This window comes from Pantherophis guttatus, chromosome 4, assembly GCF_059756535.1.
Source record: "Pantherophis guttatus breed Tessera chromosome 4, ASM5975653v1, whole genome shotgun sequence".
NCBI lineage: Eukaryota > Metazoa > Chordata > Lepidosauria > Squamata > Colubridae > Pantherophis > Pantherophis guttatus.
The window spans coordinates 116,780,520-116,804,360 of NC_142066.1; the positions used below are offsets into that span (position 1 = coordinate 116,780,520).

A 23,841-nucleotide genomic window follows, 5' to 3' on the forward strand; every position below is an offset into this window, starting at 1 on the left:
CTCAAAAGCCCAATTGGGCTTATTATCAGGAAATGTCTTATTTTGGGGGAAATAGAGTAGTCTGCCATTTTGTGCAATATCAGTCCAAACATCTTGCACAAGTGCTCTTAACTGCATTTTCATAGTAGCAGCTTTTCTAACTACATTGAAATTACTTTTTGGATATTATTTTATATTCAATTACTTATGAAAGAGGAAGAAAAATTCTTGATTTCTTTGTATATAGCAATATTTCTTTTTAAAATTTTCTTGATTTTCCAGTTTTCTGAACATGGCCAATACTTGTAACAGATTATTCTTTCTCGATTACCTTTTTTTTTTTACTTTCCAAAACTGGCAAGCCATAGCATTAATTGGTAAATATTAATTAATAAAAACAGTGCAAAATTATGGCACTGGAATTTATAGCACTGGCTTTAATAATTCTACCTTAAAAATTAATTGTGCAGAAAGGAAAAAATGAGTTAAATAGTTAATTTACTTTTCTTGATCACTAGATCTCTAGTCACATAACAAATAATAATATTTCAGCATTCCTTATGATGGAAGCCACCCTGTAATATTGATCTCAGGAAGAGTGGTGCAGATCAAAAACATACAATGAAAGTCCTATTCTGAGCTTCTACAGCGCCAATCAACTACTGAACAGGCTGTTTTCTTTCATCACTATATTTGAGATTTTGTGCGTATTAGGCAGGAAGGTATGATGTGCTGTCAGTAAAAGAATTCCATATATACATAAATATTATACTTCTTGGTATGGAAGGCATGATTTTCAAGTTGACTTGCAAAACAAGTAGCCTCCTGGATTGATTGAAAGCTTGCAGCCAAGCCTTCATTCTGTATTGTTTACGTCCTTTTATAGAAACTTTAATTTCATATTAATTTTCATATTAAGACATTTGACAAATAGTTGCTTTCACCTGACTTGTGCACAGATAGGCCTTAGAAGCCCCTATTAATGGAATTTTACTTACATGTTCCAGAGCCAAATATTCTACAAGTTTGATTTAATGAGACTGGAAGCAGGAGATTTAAGTATAAGAGAAAATATTTACATATGCTAAAAAATAGCAAATTAGCTACTGATTGTCTTCATTCTGAGTTCAAATTTTGCAAGTCTATGTTTTGTACTTGAGGAAAGACTAGGTTTGCTGTTATTGTTTTTTTCTTTGTAGGACATGGGGACTTTTTAAAGATTTCCTAGATGAAAAAAATAACACTTTTGAAGGTCATGAGTCATTTTTGTCAATACTCCAATAGTACAAGAAAAATGATCATGCCCAGTCTTTCATTGGTTGATGATGATCATATAGGCCCATATGTCTTATAGTGTCAAATACAGTATATCTGACATTAAATACATTTAATATCTAGAAAATGGGCACTAATAAACACATACTGTACTTCTATAAACTCTGAAGTCATCTCCAGAAATTTCCCCAAGTTTTCCTACCAAATACACTTCACCAGATGGTTACAAGCCTTAAGTTTTATGGAGTATCTTTTCCCCTTCTAAGTCTTTCCAAGATGTTTTAAAGGTGACCATATGCTTAACTAAAAACAGGCATAAATATCATGTACCAATCAGTTGTCCCTTCAGCAGACAGACAGGAGATTGGAAGAATCATTATGAAATTAGCGTTTTGCCTGCTGAACTATAGCAATTTCTGATGTAATAAATTCCCATTAACTACTCTTTACAGAAAACAAATATATCTCTCTACATGCCCCCCCCACCTGTTGTGAGGAAAACTTTTTTGGGGAAAAAAAGCTTTAGTTACTGAACAATTAAAAAAAAATTAAGTACAAGACACTGAGTTCCCCAACCTTTCTGCCTTTGTGAACCAGCCAGGGGCGAGACGGGGAGGGAGAAAGGGAATGGTTACTTGCAGCATTTTTATTCATACTGTTGATTTTTTATAGAAAGATACAATATGTAATTTTTTCTTGAAACTGATATTATTTAAGCCATATTCTAAATAATTTTCAAGTGATTATATATTTCAACACTTCCTAAACAAACACTTCCTAAAAACTAAATTACTGTAGACTCATGAAAACAAAGCCTCAATAGTCTCTCTAGTGCAGGCTTGTTACCATGAGGTAATAATTTCAGTCTTTAAGCAAGCACAGTCTTCTTTTCTTAATCACTGTGCACCCCTAGGCAAAACATTTCTACTGAAATCCACTGAAATCCATTAGAACAAGGCAAGATGTATAAGCTAATATGGAGCTGTTCAGCCACAAAACCAATTCCTGTGGCACCCAGGGTGTTCTGTACCGACAGATTTGATATCTCCACATACGCTTGTAAAAACACTGTTTTAGGTTAAAACCTGTTTAAATTTTGCTTTTCAATTAAAATGTTAAAGATGATGATTCTTCTGTAATGTAAGAGTAGCATTTTTTCTTCTTCCAGGAGTTACCTGAGATTCAAACAATGGAAAACTCGATGATAATAGACGAACTGTGGATGTATACAACAAATACTATTTCAATGCTCTGTTCCAGAATTTTAAGGAACTCCAAGAATAAAGGCTGGACTTGGCACCTATTGGTTGCTAAGAAATATCTTGGGTGAGAATTTAAGATAGCACAAGTGAAAATTTAGTTGAACTAATCTGATATGGATCTCTGGATCTACAAGATCCGTATAAAACAATTTTGATTTCTAGGCAATAACACTATAAAATGCAGACAGCAGGAGTATTATATTGTATCTAGAAATCTGTATAACTGAATAATAAATTATGAAATGATATGAATGAATAAAACTAAGAAAGCAATAGGTTATAGATAAATGAACGGATTAAATTTTGGCTACTATAGGTCTTGGTGATAATAATGGATGTTTTATGCATAAAACATACATTATGCTGTATGGATCCAACCCAGTGCATTAGACTTCTGTTAAGAAAGCTCAGATGCAAATCTCAACTGAGCTATAATTCTCATTGATTGTAACTGTGCAACACAACTTTGTCATGGAAAAGATTTAGTGTGCACACGCTATCTCAATCCAAGTTCTCCCAATAGGTAAAAAGGAAGGAGTCATATTTGTTTTTTAAATTTCTCACATAATTTTTAAAAGAAAAACATGTGACAGCCAAATTCGCATCACTTTCACTATGGCTGGAGTTGAAGAAATTGTTACCCATGCCAACCTCCATAGAAGAAAATATGTAATGGCAGGCAAAACAGGCTGTCTAGAATAGCCCTAGTATAGAGCAGGGGTATGTAGAACTTTCTCTTTTTCATGCAGTGGAGAGAATTAAGCCTCCATCAAGCTTTTCATCCCTATGTGGTTGACCTGAATTACTGAGGAAACTGCTTGCCTCCCTCCCACACTTCTGGGTTCTACTCTCACTGATCCAATTAATTGTATTATGTGAACAGGACACCAAAAGAGTACAATCATTATTGTTCAATTAGTTTGAAGTAGTACATGTATGTACTACTTTCACATGCACATGAAAATAATCTTTGGTGTCTTTATTGATCACAAGTTAAACATGAGTCAGAGTGTGATGCAGCTAGCAAATATTATGTTGTGGTACATTGTCAAGAATATACAGTAATTGTAAGAGTAATTGTTTCACTGTTTACCCAGTCTTGGTCAGACCCTAATTGATTCTGTGGTTCCATGATTTTTTCTCAAAATTTTTGAAAAGATAAAATGAAACCATAATAATCAACACAATTATTAAAATGCCAATGCAACTCCTATGGGCTATGCAGTTTTTCCTGTAAAATTTCAAAAATACAAAGAGAAGTTTGTAGAGATAAAAAGTTGGTGGACTTTTGCAAGGAAGCTGATTGTAAATAAGCTGTACAATAATTAGAATCTCTTATATTGTTGAATGAGATAAACTATACTAGCATATAGCTAAATTGTATGCAGTGGGAAATTAACGTCTCTCTCCCTAATATTTGCTTTTTCATGTATTGTTAACTATATGCTTAAGGCTTCAAACTATACATATTAACCAGTCAAATTACAGCTTTTGCCCTATTTTAACCTGTGTTACTGACATTTTGGAGAGTCAGAGGAAGCAGACAATAAACTAAACAAAAGGTCTTTAGATAAAAAAAACTTCTAATTTTTGATAATTGGGTTAACTTTTCCTATGTTTTCCTTAAAAGTATACATAATGTGCATTTCCTTAATGTTGAGAACTTTATTTAAGTATGGCCTCCAAAGGCTCACATTGCCTGAGATTAGCCTAATGATTTTAAGCTTCTGTGTTTTTGTTTTCTCCCCTAAAGTATGCCACCATAGTAGAAAGGCATAGAATGTTAATAGTGGTAATATTTGATTGCCGTCATTAAGATAACTTTGAATAGAATAGTCTGAAACTGGGACAATTCTAAATACTATCCACTTTTAACAGCAGAAAAACTAAATTAAATCCTTTACTTTAATACAATTATTTCTGTCTTCTAACCCCTCTTCTGTACAATATACACATTTTCTCACTTGTATAAAATATCTTCCCTATATTTAGCGTTAACAAAGCAATTCTATTTGTGCAGCAAAGCATGTACTATTCTTCGTTCCTTTCCAGTTACAATTTGAGCTTGCTCTACTCCCTTTCAACATTGCAGCTGATTTTGTGGTTAGAGTCCATTTATTTTCACATCAATGAAATTAATTTCCATTGGAAACTGCATCTGAGGCATTTAATCAAAATGGGCCTAAAATAATCCTGAAAAGCTCATCTGTCTTCCAATCTATATAGTGTTTTAAAAATTGGACATGTGCCCTGCAATAATATTGCACTTTAGAGAGCTTAATGCTCTGTACTTCTAAGTATCAGTTACATCAAGACACTGGTAAATTAAAACAGTTCAAGATTCTGATTAACATTGATTTTATAAATATATAGACAAAACTACTGTAACTATATCTTTATGTCAAGCAAAATGGAATTTGAATTGTTTGGTAATGACGAAGTATTTAATACTACAGGTACATTTCCTTGTTAAAATATAGGACAAGAAGCATCCATTTTCAAAAGAGTAAAACTTCAAGCAAAGTTATTGCAGAATGAAACAGATTTTTTTCCCTCACCAGCCTTTCTCAAATTGTGCCAAAAAACTGTTGCCAAAAACTGTTGTGCCAAATTGGTGCCAAGTAACAAGACATTTTGTATTGGACATAGATATAATAGTATAAAACATTGGAACATGGATCCCCAATTCAAAATCAGAAAACCTCTTCCCTCAGAAGTACATCTACAGGAAGCTGTTTCCCATTTTTTCCCCCCTTAAAGACAACTTCTCAGAATGCCCGAGAATGCGGGAAGTAGAGTATAATTGCTTTTCCCTTCAACAACAAATTACAGAAACACATATTACAATTTCTGATCTATAAAAGCCTCAATGAGAAAATACACAATCTAAGAATTAGTTGTGTAACAATTCTCTGTAAATATTAAGTATAGTTAATCACAGCTTGATTAGGTCTTTTTCCTTTTTTTTAACTCCATTAAGTTTTTTAAGTTGATTTTTTATCAACATTTTATGTATTTCAATTATTAAAGAGACTTTTGAGTCCACAGGAGATAAACACTCCAAAAGATTAGTTTAATATACCATGTAAGTATTTGGAAAAAGCTAGTAGTTTAGAAAGTACTACTAAATATGCTGCCAAATTCCAAGGATCAAAAGGAACTGGAAAATGCCTGTATGCATATGTAGCCTCACAATGCAATTCTTGTCTGGGTGATATGTTCTCCTGCACAGTCAATATTTTTTTTATCATTGCACCTGCTTTTGGATTCCATCCCATGGGAGTCTGCATGGCCTTTACCTTGCCTGCCTTTCGGCAATCTTTAACCACTTGGTTGTTTCCCTAGGCCTGAGGCCAGGAGGTTTGGGCAGGCCTCATCTTAGCAGCAGGTGTTATGGAAGTATGTTGTGGTTTTGGTGGTTTTCTCCCAAAGGCCAATCATGTTTTACACTACATCACATACTATTTTATATATATATTACATATATTATAATTTTGTGAAGCCATTCCAGAGTCCTTAGGTGATGTAACTAACAAACAAACAATATGCCAGGAACAAGAAGGAATCCCTTGCATTTATATGTTGCACTATGATGTCATTCATGGGTAAAGGCCTACAGTAGCCTCTGCATTCATATAAATAGTGCTGCATGATCTAAACTCCTCTGCTCCCCTCTGCAGGTAAGATGACCAGGTCTTCAGAAATGTCACCACTGAAGAAAGAAGGATCTGTTTACCATTTGAATTCCACATGCTAACATGCTGTCTGAAGGGGACAAAATAATGAAATGAATTCTAAATGTGGGAAATAGAAAATGGGGAAAATGCAATTTTACTGTGAATTCAGACTACCTTTATGTCACTATTTTTACAAGACAGAGTAGATACAGCAATGAATCATATGAATGGCATCTTTCCTGTTAGAAAACCTGTGAGAAAACGTGGTCATAATGAGCACACTTCAATCTTGTGACTAAGAATTGACTTGAAATTCTATTAGTGTACTGCTTATTATGCTGCCTATCTGAATCCATGAACTGATACAGATGGTCTTATATTAAGAGTTGGAGTCATGTAGGCTCATGATATTGAATTCCATATTTACCTTCGGCTAGTCCAACTCCTGGAGCATCTCAAAAGTTCCACAGTAACTAAGCATTTCTCTAAGATAATTATGTAGCCCATAACAGACTTGATTTAGGAGATGTTTCGTGAAAAGGGATGCCTTAAGTTTTTCAGTTATGATAGATCAACACTAAGGTATGATTAGTGGCTACATTTTACCTAAGTATGGGCAAGATGCCTGGCCCAAAAATCTACTAGATCTAATTGAATTCCAAAATAAAGGAATTGAAGTGAGTCCTATCAGTTTAGATTGGTACTTGTAATACTGAACGCCCGATTGACTGTATCCTCTGTAAACTAGATTACAAATGATATGTAGTATGCAAATATGGCTGTAGAGTTGCAAGGTAGATATTTTATAGTTCAATGGAGAAAAACCTGATTCATATTCATAAGGTACACCATAAAGTTAGTTTAAGACTTATATATGGTGATTGTTGTTGCAAAAAAAAACCCCTTTCTTCCTGCATACATTGCATCCTTAAATAGTTTTTAGGTTTTATCGGGCCTCCCTATACTCCTACATCATCCTCTCCCCAAAGTTGATTATTCACTAGCTGCTTTGATGTTTTTCATGTTTTTCTTCTTATATTTTTGCTATTTTGGATGCTATGATTGATGCCAAGACATATTTGGTAATACTTATATGGGTAGATTGGAACTGTTTTGAAACATGGTATATGAAATGTGGAAAGCCTTTCTGGTTTCTACTGGGAATCTCTATGACCAGAACGTAGGACGCTTCCTTGGTTAAAAGAAGCAAATATCAAAGTAAAACTTAATATAAGGTGTTTTTCAAGGTTCCATTTGATCCATGCTTTTTAATATTTAAATGAAACTTATGGGAGAGATCATTGTATACTATCAACCAGACTTTAAAGTAGATACCATAGAACTGACTGAAATCCTGAATCTTCAGGATTTATAGATGATAATGAGATGGTATGCACTACATAAATGAAAGTTAGGAGCCTCAGATTCATATATTTCCTATTCTGGCATATACACTAAGTCACCTTTTCCCATCCTTTTTTCATCTAGGAAATTATGTTTTAATCAAACTGTTGAAAAAGCATTTTTGTTTGACTTATTGGACAGAAAAAAACCACGACTTTTTGGTTAAATCACAGGCTAGAAATATTTATTGGACTATTGGCATATTTTGCATCTTGAAGCCATGCTGTAGTAACAATTGAAGAATAACTACCACTTTATTTTAGAACACCTACAAAGTCTTTACAAAAGTATTCTAGTAAATGAGGATAATGCTAGACCAAGTTACTTTCTTGTTGTTTTTTTTAAAAAAAGTTAAAATAATCTAGAAAAACCTCAGGTTGGATTAGGAACTAGGTGATTAGAAACTCAGGTTGGATTAGGAACTAGGAACTAGATGATAAGAAGGTAAGAAGGCAGTATACTGCCTATTCCTTGCTTATGCAAACTAATATACAATAAACTAAGACAGCAAATTGTTACATGTAAAAGAGCATGAGTGTAATGAAGAACACAGATTTTGAAATCACGTGAAAAGAAGCAATAAAGTTGGTTTACTGTAATGTGCTCAGTATTGCTTGATTCCCCCCTCCCCCGAATCTATTCAGCTGAACACTTACTATTTCTCCATTGGGTAAAGAAACTCTCCCATGGTCATAGAATCATGGAATCATAGAATCAATCATAGAAGCGGTTAGAAGGGAGCTTGGAGATCTTCTAGTCCAAACCACTGCCCAAGGAAAGAGATCTTATTCCATTCCTGACAAATGGCTATCCAATATTTTCTTGAAAATCTCCAGCAATGAGTAACCAGAAATCCAGGAGGCAAGCTATTCCTGTAATTAATTTTTCTCACTGTCAGGACATTTCTTCTTAGTTCCAAATTGGGTATCTCTTTAACTAGTTTCTATCCATTGCTTCTTGTTCTGCCCTCAGGTGCTTTGGAGAATAAGTCAACCCCCTTTTCTCTATGACAGACCATCAAGTACTGGAAAACAGCTGTCATCCCCAATCCTTCTCTTTGTTACACTAGACATATCTAGTTCCCTTAAACATTCATTATATGGTTTAGCCTCCAGACCCCTTATCATTTTTGTTGCTTTTGTCCATATTCCAAATGTGGCTTCACTAGTGCATTATATAACATACTATTACTTCTTGTGATCTTGATACTATCCCTCTGTGGATGCAGCAGCCTGGGACTGCATTATTATTTTTTTGGCCAAATGCAGCACACTTCTAGCTCATATTTACATAGTGATCCATTAGGATACCTAGATCCCTTTCATAGTTCCTATTGTTGAGTCAGGTATCACCTATTCTATACCTGTGATTTGGTTTTTTCGTCTCTGAGTGCAGAACTTTACTTCTCTCACTACTGAACTGCATCTTGTTCAAAGGAGCCCAATGCTTAATATCCTTCTGAATCTTGAGTCTATCTTCCAAACTGTTGGCAATTCCTGTCCCCAGCTTGGTCTTTCCCTGGACACCAAAATTTTTGTCAATGATTGACAAATCTTTGGTTGGATCTTGTATGAAGTTGCTCACAGGTTAAAACCCCACACCTATATATAGTTGGACCAATGAATCTGTTGCCTTTACATCTCCTAAAGGGCAACCACCAGGTCAGTTCCTTGTGACAGGTCTGCTCATCAAAGCCAGAATAAATCTGCACCCTTTTTCTCACTCCATTTGCTGACTTATGCCAACAGATCTATAGTTATCCCAGGCCACTAAAACTTGCACAAATGCTATCTTTTCAATATGAATGACAGAACACTAACACAATGCAGAATGTGAAAAAGTGATTCTCCATACTAGGCTATTTCATGCATGCTTTAACAATTGTGTATAAGAGCTGTATTTCACTGACATAGAGTGCCTGCATAATGCAGCAATGTGTTGAAACTCTCTGGAGAAATCTGTCACTGATTCACAGACCTAAGCAACAGATTTCTGTGGGAAGATTTAGATCCAACTGTAAATTCATTTGGTTCCATGTTTACTCCATTTGTTCATTGCTTTGTTGTTGTTTTCTTGAACGTATGTTCCAGATGTGCATGAGTATCTGTTTGAAGTCACATTGTCTATCATGAGATTTTTCAGTTCAAGATGTTAAAAGGAGACTATAAATGCCACAGAAAAGTGGCAGAAATCATCTGGTGCCTTCTTTACATTCTTCTTCTTCCCATTATTAACCATTTCAGATTTGTTTTCTAATTACTCACATACTAACTGTAATACTTTGAATTAGTCATGGCCTGCAAATATACAAAGTGAACTGCTACAGAAATGCACATACAACAAGAATCCATAACAAAACACACTCTAGCAAAAGATTAGAAATACTGTAATTCCATTTGAAATAAATATCTGTAAGAGCATTAGCACTTATGGAGGGCAGGGTCATCTATATCCTTCATCTGCAAATGTTTATAGGAAAATATAAACAAGGTTATAAATACACATAAACACAGAAAGAAAACAATATGCGCCACTAAAGAACACTAGAAACAAGTGAGAACCATTAAGCAACAGTAAACACTAAATTAAATCAATCAAGAAATAAAATTATTTGTTGAATAAGCAGCAAATGGTCATATTCAACAAGCTGCATTGATCCATGATTACTTACATGACTGGGAATCATACAGCATCCCTAAGATAATTGATTCGGTTTTAATTGGGTTGTTTTAAATTATTTGGGTCAAAATTATTTAATTGTTTTTAAATTGTTTTTAAATTTTGTATACTATGTTTTATTTTGGCTATGCACCGCCCTGAGTCCTGCGGGAGAACGTCTGTATAAATATATATATATATATAAAGTATTGTAAGGCAGAGTAGATGGCACAGTGCTTTCATGAACCCAGTTAATTGTGGCTTATTCCACAAATCATGATTCATCCATTAACTCTGATCACACATCTTTTGAGATAAGAATTGGCAATAACTGACATACAGCAGCAGTTCAATTTTTTTTCTTTTTTCCCCTTTTAAGAATGAATTTTCTCTCTGAAACTTTTCATACATATTTTTACTACTGAGTCATGTTTCAAATATATGTATAAAGTGATTTTATTTTATCTCTCTGTGAATTACTAGAATATCAAATTCTGTTGTGATAAATCTGAACTTTCCTAGACAGAATTGCTTAATGTTTGATCACTCTGGTAATTGTAACTTTCATTTAAAATGATAAAACTCTATTTTTATGAATCAACCAAACTGGTTTATATACATACTAGAGTTTTCATTCCTAAAATAAAATTTCCGGTCTTATTATTCACTTTACTCACCCAAGTATTAACTCTGCAGAAGACCCTAGTCAACATAAGTTACAATTAGTCCCATATACAGTGACATGTGAGGCAAACCAAGAAATGTGCTTTTACTCATCAATTCAGGTATGTAAAACTTAAGCAAGTTATTTTGGTTCATGGAGCAGTTATTCCCAAAACAATTTTCCTCTTCCTTGGCCGGAAGTATAGACAATGACATATATATCGTTAACAACTTTATAGTTGGGAATGCTGTTAGACACCTTTCTTAAAAACAATAATTTCAATTACTATCAAAACTCAGAAAAATCTGTAATATTGGATTTATCTGAGTCCTCTCTCTTTTATGCTTTTCATTCTGTTAATTATATATAGTTTGTTTGCATTAACAAACATAGTTGATAGTTATTCTTTTTTTTTTTTTTTGAGCTGTCCTTGTTAGAGGGTTGAAATGTTAGTTTTCTAGTTGGCTTTTTTTAAATTTGCTTACATATTTTCTTTTATTCTCCAGGAAGTTCTACTATTGTAAAAGCTTTTATTTGCCTTTTGTTTTTGCTCTTGCCATTAACAAAAGAGAGTTATCAGGCTACCGGGTCACTGAATCTGAGTTTCACATGAACTCTTTAAAACTATGCTGGCTTTCTCAGAAGACTCATTGTGTACTGGGTACTTACAGTATTTCTAGTAGGTAGGTTTAGATTGCAGCATCAAAGCTCAACATCATGCATATTTATCTGAAAGAAAATCTCACTATCTGGCAAAACCAAAAACCTTGGTCATCCTTGAGGAAAACAATAAAACAATTAATTTATCTTTTAAGAAGATAAATTAGAATTAATTAAAGAATAAAACAATTAATTTATTTTTTAAGATTGTAGACTAACATACATTCAGCTGGAGGTGAGCCCAAATTAATCTATGTCTGAAACTCATGCATTGGCTTGCTGTGTTGATTTTGATAATGTATGCAACTATAATAAGTGACCTAAAGTAAGGAAAGAAACATGCGAAATATATGGGAAAATACACTAAATAGAAAATCCAGCAGCTGTTTTTTCTTTAACTTGTGGAGGGAAAAAAAAACCCAGTGAAAATAATTTGGCTTCTGATCTGAGTCCTAATGCAGTCTTTATCCATTGCTATGGATAAATGTGGTAGTTGGGGTTTGAAATTAAGTGTCATTTGTACAATTTCTGGTATCTGCTTGAGCTTCTTTTTGTAAGAGTGATCTTAATTTGTGGCAGTTATGACACAACAAGTAAACACATATCTCAGCTATTTATGAGAAGCTGCTAATACAGTTGAAAATAAAAATAATTACTATTATTTTTTTCTGAATCTTTATGCGTAGAAAGCAAACACAAAGCCCAAATCTCTTCCTGACAGGTCTCTTCTTCCCCCACTGAACTCACTACATACAAAGTGATGCAAGACTGAAGTAGTGGATTGACTGAATTATGTCTGTCTTTCCACTAAAATAAATTCATATGGACCACATCAGATCTGCCAAGTATATATGCATGCCTCTGTCTGTTCATGTCTTCCCACTGTCCTATCATCACATCTTCTATAACTTTTATTATCAAATTCATCAGAATGCTGTTTTTATTATATACACTATCTATCACATGTATCTAAAAAAGATAGTAACAGAAATGCCAGTGAACTTCCAGAAGGAGCATAAAGGAGGTTGTAGTATCATGTCATCAAATTTCATTAGTGTTCTTCCTATCACAGACACAAAGCCATTTCTCTCAACCTTAAGAAACAGGCACTGGCAAACAACTTCCAAAAAATCTTAGTAACAGAACTTCAGGGATTTAGCCAGGCAGTCAAGAGTTAAGGCACATTCCAAGGCATACTTGCCTATGAAATTTTAGGTATTAATAACATAAAAGTTCAATGCTAAGGTTCCATCTTATTCAAATTAGTGGATGAAAACTAAGCTGCATTCTATTATGTTTGCAGGTATGACTCTTTCCCAATTAATTCTTTAGTCCAGTTCACATTAGTACTTTTCTCTTATACTCTCTGCCTTTATCATCCAAGAATGCTCTTTATATCAGTCATATCTATATAGAAAACCTTTTTTCCCTAAATAACAGTAAGTGGATTAATATCTTTTTCTCTATTCTTCACTGTAAAAAAAAGAGCTTTGTTTCAAATCAGCAGGTAAACCAGCATCAATCTGGCATTAAATATGAAAGTCTAATACAATGATATTAAGTTCCAAACATACTTTTGGTAGAGCAATATGTTTGCATTCTTAAAAACAAAACTTTCAGAGTTCAATTTACTCAATTTATCCATTCATAAATTACTGAATAAATAAACAAAAATTTGTGTGAGAATTGGCAGAAAAAGCAAATCACATTTTAAAAAATTTAACCTTAAAATTAGAAGATTTTAATGGATGCTGACAGTTTTTAATTGGGATTTGGATTAGGGTTACAGTTACAATGGAGTCTATTATATCAGCAAAATGGACAAATTAAAACAGAAGCTAAATTTGGTACAACAGCTAAATCTAGATTTTGTGTTATATATTAACATATATTAAATACACTTTCTACTTCACAATTCTGGTCGAAATTGGGAACAGTAACAGAGTTGGAAGGGATCTTTGAGGTCATCTAGTCCAACCCCCTGCTCATACAGGAGACCTGTATTAGGGATTCAAACTGCCAACCTTTCTGATCGATAAGCTCAGTGTCTTAGCCACTGAGCCACCATTAGCAAGAAGAGTGAGGTATAACAAGGGACAGTAGCTGATTCACCCACTCCACTAGCTAGTCCTCTTGGATTGGTCGCCTAATTTATTCTGTTACATTTATTTGTGAAGAACTGTACAGATTGGCTTTTAACACACAGTTTTATACAGAGTAATTCCGGGAATCCCAAGGATTACAATGCAATGTTCTTCAATTCTTCATGAATTTTCATATATTTTAATAATACTCTCACTAGTTCAAAGCTAAATCTTTTTGCAAAATCACCTAACAGAAACCAAACTATGTGTTACAGATGTGACTCTGCAGCAGAGTTTTACATTTTGAAAAAAATGCCAACTTCTTGACAGTGTGACCAAAAAAAAGAAGAAGAAGAAGAACATGGGAAACAAATGAAGATGTTTAATCTGAGAGTCAAATATGTATTTGAAATTTTAAGCTTGGCATGATAGTTAATGTGTAGGATTAGGGACAGGAAACGGATTGAAACTGAGCTTTAGCTTTGGAAAAGTTTGAGGATGATTTGAGCCAGTCACATGCTCTCCACTTAGCTTATCTCATGGAGCAGTTGTTAAGAAAAAAAAAAGAATGTTATCTACACCATCTTGACCCCCTTGAACAAAGGAGGATATAGCCTTAAAAACAATATCAGGATTTCTATTACTAACAAGAAGATAGTGATTGGAAGAAGATAGGGAAACTAAAATCTCTTCCTTTTTACTATTTCTACTTATTTAAAACACAAAACCACCAAATGCAGGTGTTATATGTAATATGTAGTTAACCCTAAACTGTAAACTATCGTCATCTATCTATCTATCTATCTATCTATCTATCTATCTATCTATCCTCCATCCATCCATTATCCATCCATTTACAATCTGCACTAATCAGCTAGGCCAATAAACAACATAACCAGTATACACAGTTAAAAACAACATTTAAGACTGGCAAACAAAAGAAAATAACAAAGCATCAAAGGCTCCTTAAAAGACAAATATACAAGGGATACCAGCAGGATACTCTAGAAGCCAAATGTCAGCTGGAATAAAATGACTTTAACTTTCCTCCTAGAAATTCTTCCGCAAAGATTAGAAGGACTATTAATACGCATTCTTTGGGTATTCATACCAGCAAGGTGTTCTGTGAATGTAACCTGATATAACACCATGAATAGTTTTAGAAGTTCTTTAATGGAAGTACTTCAGATTGAATTTGAAAACTATCTGGCAGCCAATACAGAGATTTCAGGAAAAATATAATTCTATTCTGATGACATTGCATTCCGAACTAGCTGTAGTTATGAGTTATTTTAAAGCAACTGAACATAAAGCACCTTAACAGTAGTCTAATGCTATGGTGATCAGAGTAGTCTGTACCAGTTATATTCAGAATAGGAATATGACTGGCACATTTAATCAAAGGTTACCAAAGGGGCATCCCCAGCCATGGTTTTCATTTGAAGTTTCAGCTGAGCCATTAGTCCTGAAGGACATTCTGATGAATGTCCTTGCAGTGTTTGCAAGGAAACACTGTCCCATCAAGAGTAACTATTGGGACAAATGTTAAAGAAATTTTCCAATGTTTATTGGCAACAAGCAGCTAAGCCTGAGCTTGTTTAGGCTGAACTTGTTTTATATCAGCCAGATCTTTGTCATACCAAATCTAGCATTTCATCTGTTTCAGTCAAAGATAATAGTTACAATTTAGCATCAGCAAATTGGTTACATTCCAAACTGGCAAATTATTTCCCTGGTGGTTGCATGTAGATGTTAGGCAGTATGAGAGAGAGACAGACCTTGAGAAACTCCATAATAGAGCTCCCAATGATTGAATCACTGGCCCCCCAATTAGGAACTACACCCACCTGCTGAGCTGCAAATGCTTAAAACTATATAGGTATTTTTTTAAAAAAATCGTGCTTTCCCAGCCACTGCAGGCAGGCTAAAGAGACACCATAGTTTATTGTATCAAATGCCATTAGAAGATCTTTGGAGATGACCTTACAGTGACATTCTTTCTAATGAAGATCATTTAACTGAGCAACCATGACCGGCCCTGAAATCTAAATGGACAGTACCCAGAAAATCCATTTCCCCATGATTCACTGAAGTTCAGTTGCCATCTTCTCCACAATCTTTCCCAGAAAGGAGAAGTTGGGAATGGTAAAAATGGTGAACACAGTTGGATTCAGGAAATGCTTTTTCAGGATATGGTGTATCCTTCAGGGCAGGTGGCATTAGGCCTTTCTTCAAAGAAATATTAACAATCTTCTGGATTCAGCTTCACACACCCTGGTTAGCAGAAACAGCCAAGAAAGTCAAGTGTACTAGTCTTAATGTTGAAATTTCAGAGAAAACCTTATTTCTCAGATTCTACAAACTTAAATGAACCCCAGGTTATTCCATAAGCCATTACTCAACTCACCAATGCAGAATATTTGAAAGACAATACTTCACAAAATGCATAAGCTGATTTTGATTTATGTTCATTTTAGTTGCTTGGCTACAAGCAAATATTGAATTAAAAAAGGATCTTATTTATGCCCCTATTGACCAGGTTTCTTCCTTAAAGAAAGAGAGGTCAGTATTGTAAAGGTTAAACAAGGGAGAAAAATGCAGACTGTGAACTACAAAACTGTTGGCACAATATTTAGCTTGCTCTTGGTCTATGGCCAGTATTTCTTTTGTAAATTAATCCCACATCTTTATTAAGTTAACATTTCTTTCCTTTTTCTTTTTTAATTTAAAACGTATTTGAAATATTTTGATTTATAAAGTCCTGGAACATGATATGGCCCCTTCTAGATCAAGAAAAATGAGAATGTAAATTAAAATTCTGACATTCGCCATGATCATATAAACACATGCTCCATCAAATCCACAATTATTTTTTAAAGACATGTCAAGATACCATAAAGAAGATACCAAAAAAACATTACTATCTCACTGATAAATTGTTTAAAAATGACAGTGTAGTTGTGGGTGAATTGGTTGTAGCATATGCAAATATAAGCAAAAAAGTGTTAGGATTCATGTAAATATTACCCTAAAAAGCAATATTAGGCATAAATCTAATTCTAGAAATATGTATTAAATTGTACATCACTGATGATGATGATGATGATGATGATGATGATGATGACGATGATGATACATTATTATTAAATTTATTTTATAAGATTAGATAATAATGGCTATATCAAGACTGTTGGGATTATGTTTTATAATTTAAAAATCAATTGTTGCTTCAATTGTGTGTAATTTTTTTTAAAAGTTAACCTTTTACAACTGTTCAAGAATTCCTAACTATTCAACATTATAAAAATGTAATTTATAACAATTTTATTACAGATTTCCAAACTGAGAGTTTGAGTTCTACAAATAAACAGTATTTGCAGAATTGCTAACAAGGACCATGATTTCTTTATCTCAGCAATCCTTACATAGATCCTGAATGCAACCCGAAATCAACACAGCCCCACAGGGCTTAAGTTTGAATATCTGCAGTTTATTTCCTTGGGGCTTATCTTGGATCTATTGTGATGACTCAGGCTCCTAATCACATTGTCTACCCTGACTTGTTTTTTCTTTGTTTTACTTGATGCTCGTTTTTCCAATGTTGAGCAAGCCTAAGAGAATAAAATATTACCCTCATATGGATTCGAAACTTTTAAAATTATACTTGCTTCAGGAAAAAAATGGATTCTAAATTGGATGGCACATATTATCAATAAAACATATAAAACAATAAATAAAACAATAAATAACAACAAACAATAGATAAACCAATCAAATAAATTGTTGCCACTAAGAAAAAGCCACATCTGTGTACTATGAAATGCTTCACTCCAGCAAACTGACTAAGATATCTCCCATCCCAGAAACTTAAAATGGTAGGATGAGACCTGAAGAAATCTTTCAGCCCTGCAACCTCATGGTTTTTGTGTTGTCTGATGAGCAAAAAGGAACAGTGTCCACTCAGCTGCCCAAGGCTCCTCCTTGGAGCTCTGCACATTCTAATTAAGGAAGAGAACTACCAGATTAGAACAATTAATAAAGAAAGATGGACCATTTAAGAAAATACTTCAGTGAAAGAATCTTGGTTGGGTTTTCATCAAACTCTGACAGAGATTTCCCCTTTTCCCATTCTAAGTCTGGATAAATTAAATTTGATTCTACTTGATAGCCTATTTCCTTAGTATTTAATGCAGGGATGAGCAGCAGTGGAACTCTTCCATATTTTTTACTGGAAAATAGGCCCATTTGGCTCTGTCTTGGCTACCAAGTAGCTGGCAGAAATATCACTCTTGCTGGTCAGGAAAAGATCTGTTACTTCCTTTTTTTACTTTTTTACTTTCCTCTTTCCTGTCCATTTTCTGTTTCTTTGGTGACATATCTTACAAATCAAAATGTGATTTTGATTTGCAAGATAATGTGCAAGAATATGCAGATATTCTCCCTCCTGCTAAAAATTGGTTTAAAAAGTGTTTGGTATTCTGAAGTTTTAAAATTTGTTGAATTTAGCTTAAACAAAGAAATTTCACAAACTTTCTCAACAATCTGTGTGCATCTATGTGTATTCATAGCTAGAAAGACAGAGAGTCTGGTAAAGAGTAAAATATACATAAATCCTGAAAATATTAATGCTGCCATGTGCATGACACAGTGGTACATAATCCTACAACTCTTGTCCTTCTTCATATTTAATGCAACTCCTGGGTCAACATTGCCTAATCCTTCTATTAGAGTATTAATCTGAAAGCAGAAAGAATGTTATAGCTGATATCTGCAAAGTATTCTTGAAAATATGGCTAAAATACTTTTAAGACAGATTTAAAAATGAATTCATGATAGAAAATTTTAAATATTTATAATTTTCTAAATGTTTATGAAAAACTAGAAGACATTTATAACACTCTTTGAAATGACAGAAAGTGCAAAGGGACTCTGCAGTGGGAGCACCTGTCAGAGCCTGGGACTCAGCAGGCTCAGAGTTCACTTGGGGCAAATCTCTTTCTCCCATCTCAACCTACCTCACAAGATTACCGTTGTAAGGATAAAAGAGTGATGCTGCTTCGACCTTCTTATAAAAATAGCACAACAATATATAAACTCTGCATAACAAAAGTAGTGTTGCATCTCCTGTACAATATCTTTAGATCCACATGCTGTTTTTTAGATTCTTGCAAGGAGTTCTCCCTCATGTTTATAGGTGATTATATTGAGTCCACCAGGTATGAATGTACACACACAAAACCTGCACAATTAGGTTTGTGCCTTAGGCTCCATGGTCCTCTCCATGTGTTATTTCAACCAACAGAGATTAAGGTACAAAAGGTACAATCAATATTACTCTGAAGCCAAACTATCTGGCATGCTGAAAGAAACCTCAAAATTCTTACAAAGAATCTCACCAATTTGATGCAATTTGATGCAAATACTATTTGGGAACACATCTGCAGTTATAGAAAACTCTGTTTTCTTGAGAAAGAGATTAAAAAGTCCCCTTATATACTTTCATAATGAATATAGATAGAGGTACAATAAAGTTCCTTCTATATTAGTTTGTTCAATGATTTGATGAGATCAACTTTTAAAAGAAGTTTAGATGTGCATGGTATTCATAGCATGTGCTGTTTATTCTGGAATTCAGTATTTTTATTGCTCTAACCCAAAGAAGATATACTATCTATTTGTAAATGGATAGCATGCGATTTTTGAAGAAAAAAACCCTATCAATACTTACACAGTGTCTACAACTTAGTTGAATCAAGTCTGTACATTTGAATCCTGAGACTGATTTTAACAACTGGCTCAAAAAAAAAAAATCGATTTTATTTTTAATTAAATAAGGTACCTTATTAGAAATGATAGCACTAATCCTTGTTAAGAAGTAGAACATAAATTCTGTTCTCTGCTTCAAGTGGACTTTTCTGGATTGGGGCCAACATCTCAGACAACAATCCTATACCTTCTGAGAACCAAAATATAAAATAATTCATTTTAATTGATACTTTAAAAAATTAGGTGTTCACAAAGCCCAGTCTGATAATTTTCCATGAATTATTACAACATGTTAGATTCATGGCCATCTTAATAAGCTCTGGCAAATGTAACTGTATATTTTAATGGATTGAAGTCTCTTTGGGGAAGCCCCTGCATAGATTTAGCAGTCATTGATTAAGAACATAGGTCCTTGTATGCATTAGTACTGGTCAAAAACAGGAAGCCATGGGCAGCAGTAAACGGACAGGTCTCACAATGAAAGGAAACAGGGGGTTCCCCATGGATTTTTATTGGGACCAGTGTTACTTCACTTCTTCATGAAATATGGTGTTTTTGTTGGGGTGAACACTGAGTTTTTCCAAGCTGATGAATAATACCAGACTGTGAACAAGTCCTAAAGGACTTCTTCAGTACAAATGTTCCCAAAATAGAGTTTATATTTAATGTAATGTAAATACTAGTTAGCAGAAATTATTCAGACAAAAAGACATCTAATAGTACACATAGTCTGATAGAGTCAAAACTACCAATCACTAACCAAGATACAAATACAATCTTATGGCAGCAGTAAATATAATTAAGATGAGATTTATATTATCATGTAAGGTTTGTTACCACACACAGAAAATTAATCAATTATTTTTGTGTTAGTATTGTGTTCAGTTCTAGTTGTTCCATTCCCAGAATAGGGCTATAGAACTGCAAGAACTAAGAAAAAGCAATTATTATAGGGAAAGAACACAATGAAGGAAGAACATTAACAAATGAAAAGCATGTGAACAACAACATAGGAGGTATTTTTCATCTCTTTTTTAAATTAGAATTTGAATAAATGAATTGATGATAATACAGTTGGAACAAACACAATAAACTACTTAGCTAGATGCTATATATTAATGGAAAGTGCTGTCAAAACACGGGTTGATGAGTACTGGATTGTTTGACTTTAAATAAGAATTAGAGAGATTTATAGAGGCCACTGATCAGGAACCTGTATAGGTTTAAAGGCAATCAATGCAGTTGCTAAGAACGGTCTGTAGTAGATAATTATTGTCCCCAGATTCAGCTATAGATTTACTAAAAGCATCTTTCTGGGAAAAGGATGCTGGATAAAAACCTCTACTCTGATTGAATAAAGTATTCCTTCTATTTTATCTTATGTCATTCTCAGATTGAAGAGTTAGAAAAGAAAAATATTGTGGTACCATTTTACCAAGAGATCACATTTTGATTAATACAGCAATTACAGACACTTGGGAAAATATTTCATTCTTATTCTGGTAGATCACTGATACCAGTAGATAAAATAAATAAATAGCTAAATAATATTGCAGAAGCAATATAAAAAAGATAACACACAAGAAAGGTAAAATAAGATGTTTCGTTCATCAGGCTAACCAGCAAGTATAAGATGAGTAAAGACAGGTCTCCTTAACCAGTGGCTTTTCAGTATTCTTACTAAGATAAGAAAGTGGTTTGCTTGTCCTACTTTCCTTCAAAGACAACAAACCAAATAAAGAAATGTATCTTGAGTAAATATAGCATAAAAATTATCTAATAATTGGTGTGGATTCATATGTAATTTTGATAAAATGAAAATAGTAAAAGGACAAAAGCTGATCTATTCCATTTGTTTATTTAACAAATTTATATAGCTGTTCACTTATTCACAGAACTCTGAATTTGAAGCAAAACATAAAACACAATAATCAGTTAAAATAACTAAGTTGATATCACTATAAAAACATCTTGCCACTATATGTCCTCTGTCCCCATAGGCTAGGCATATTAACATCATGACCAAAGCCAGATCTTCATAGTCCTATCCTAGGTCAAAAAGGCCAGGGCAAGAATATCCAAGGAAGACTATTCTATTGGGTAGCCACCAAAACCATTCTATTGGGTAACTACCATGATGGCTTCCTATGACCAATCAGATGGCATCTGCTTCACAGAGATGATTCAAACATGACCACTTGGTTGGATCTAGTGGACCAGTCTAGACAGAGGATCTCATATGTTTCTTCTGCCTCTGAAGAAGAAAGCCAACATTTGTTTTGGGGGTATTCTGTGACCCCTAGAAAAATGTCAATCAGAAAACTTATTTTTTGACAAAAGGAATAGGATGTGGTATGTACATGTTTTTTTGTTTTGAAATACCTTTATAGCTATTTTGTTTTTATTTAAATATTTAATATTAGTTTTAAATAAATCCATCAGATTGTATGAATGGTTATGGAGCAGTTAAAAGCAAATAACAACATTGTACTATGGATTCAATGCAATTTATTTTCATTTTGCTTTGATGGTAATGGGATTTCAGGCTGAAGGATCCTTCATAAAAACAGATTTTTTAAAGGGAAGATCCTATGCTGTAATCTTTTTGTGCTAAATACAATATTGATGTATGTAAAGTCCCAAAGATTCTACTAGGTCATATTAAGTTCATATTAAATAGCAAATAAATAAATAGTGAACAAACAATAAATTTACCTCTCACAATTAATGTTGCTATAAAAGCCATCCTGGTTGCTATGTGCATAATAAAATAAATGCATGTTTATTTCATATATGTTTTACAGATGGAATCACAATATGAAATTTCATAATAGATTGATTATAGGGAGGATATCATGTATAGTTTACAGACTATTTCTTAGATTTCAGAAATATCAACATATATTCTACAGGCTACAAAGGTCAGTTGGTGTTCTATGTACAGACTAATGCATAGTCTGATTTTTATAAGCAATATTCAGTATTTTTATAAGCAATTTTTCAGTATTTTAAAAGATTTTTTCCAGATTTTTTATAAGAAAAATCCAGTATTTTATAAGCAATTTTTCAATATTTTAGCCAACATTATTTCTTCAGAGTTCATGCTAGATGCATCCAATATGTACAGTGCTGCTTAAAAGTTTGTGAACTCTTTTAAATTTTATTTTATTAAATTTTATTGAATAATTTTTTACAGAAAAACAATACATTAAAGAAAAAGGAAAGTAAATATGAAAGTAATAAAACATAGGCAGAGGAGGAGGAGGAGGAGGAGGAGGAGGAGGAGGAGGAGGAGAAAGAAAAAGATCAGCTTCTTCCCTTTAGCAATTATAAATGCATTTATATTTTATCCTTTCTTCCTAAGGTTCGATCATGGTTCTCTTCTTTTCATATTCCTTATCCTTTCTAATAATCCAACATAAATCACAAGTTCATTATTTTTTTCTTTGTAGCAAAAAGTCCAAAAAGGTTTTTTGGTTACTGACAAATGTAGTTATTGTTTTTTCCTTAATGCAACAAGTTAATTTCTGTAAATTCTATCATATTCATCAATTATTTTGTAGGTATAGTGTTTCAGAATTTTTATATCTTTGCACATATAATAATCTCATTGCAGTTAGCATGTATAAATTCAAATATTTTGAATTTTCAATATTTCTGCATAAATATGACCTAAAATAAGAACTGCTCTCTACATAAATCCTAGTGCTAGTTAAAGAGAATGCAATTAAATAAATTAGTCAAAAACACAATGTTTGTACATTGATTTATTGAAGAAAATAATCAAAAGTTGTGTCTGGCAAAGTATCTGAATCTTTAAGGTTATCAGTACATTTTAAGGGGAAATTAAAATCATACGTTTCAATCAATCGGATGATAATCAGGTGTATGTGTGAGTAGTAGTTCCTTATTTAAAAACAGAAACTTGGGTATTCACTATCAAAGTCTGATCTTTACAACACAGCTACATGAATGTGTGTCATTCAAGAAAAAAGAGATTTCTGAGGATTTTCAGAAAACAATTGCTGATGGTCACTAGACTGAAAAAAGTTACAATTTCTAAAGAGTTTGGATTCTACCAGTCCATTCTTTAGGCAGATAGTGCACAGACTGATGCAATTCAACATCAATGTTACCTTCTCCTGGAGTAGACTTACTAAATTGATAGTGTGTATCACTCCAGGAAGTCTTGAAGCCCAGCGTAACGTCTAAAGAATAAAGGCTCTCTTGCATAGGCAAATGTCAGTGAACATGAGACCACCATCGGGAGAATACTGAACAATGGTGTGCATGTCAAGATTGAAAACTTTTCAAAAAGAATATTGCTGCCCATCTACAGTTTGTGAAAGATCATGTAGATAAGCCAGAAGGCTACTGGAAGAAAGTCCTATGGATTGATGAAAGCAAAATAG

At 33.5% G+C, this 23,841-nt stretch overlaps 1 protein-coding gene across 9 annotated transcripts in view; it reads right to left on the reverse strand.

Moving 5' to 3' along the window:
* CREB5 (cAMP responsive element binding protein 5) overlaps positions 1-23,841 on the reverse strand; it is a 266,380-nt gene that overhangs the window by 63,713 nt on the left and 178,826 nt on the right. The gene's annotated exons all lie outside the window — the stretch shown is intronic.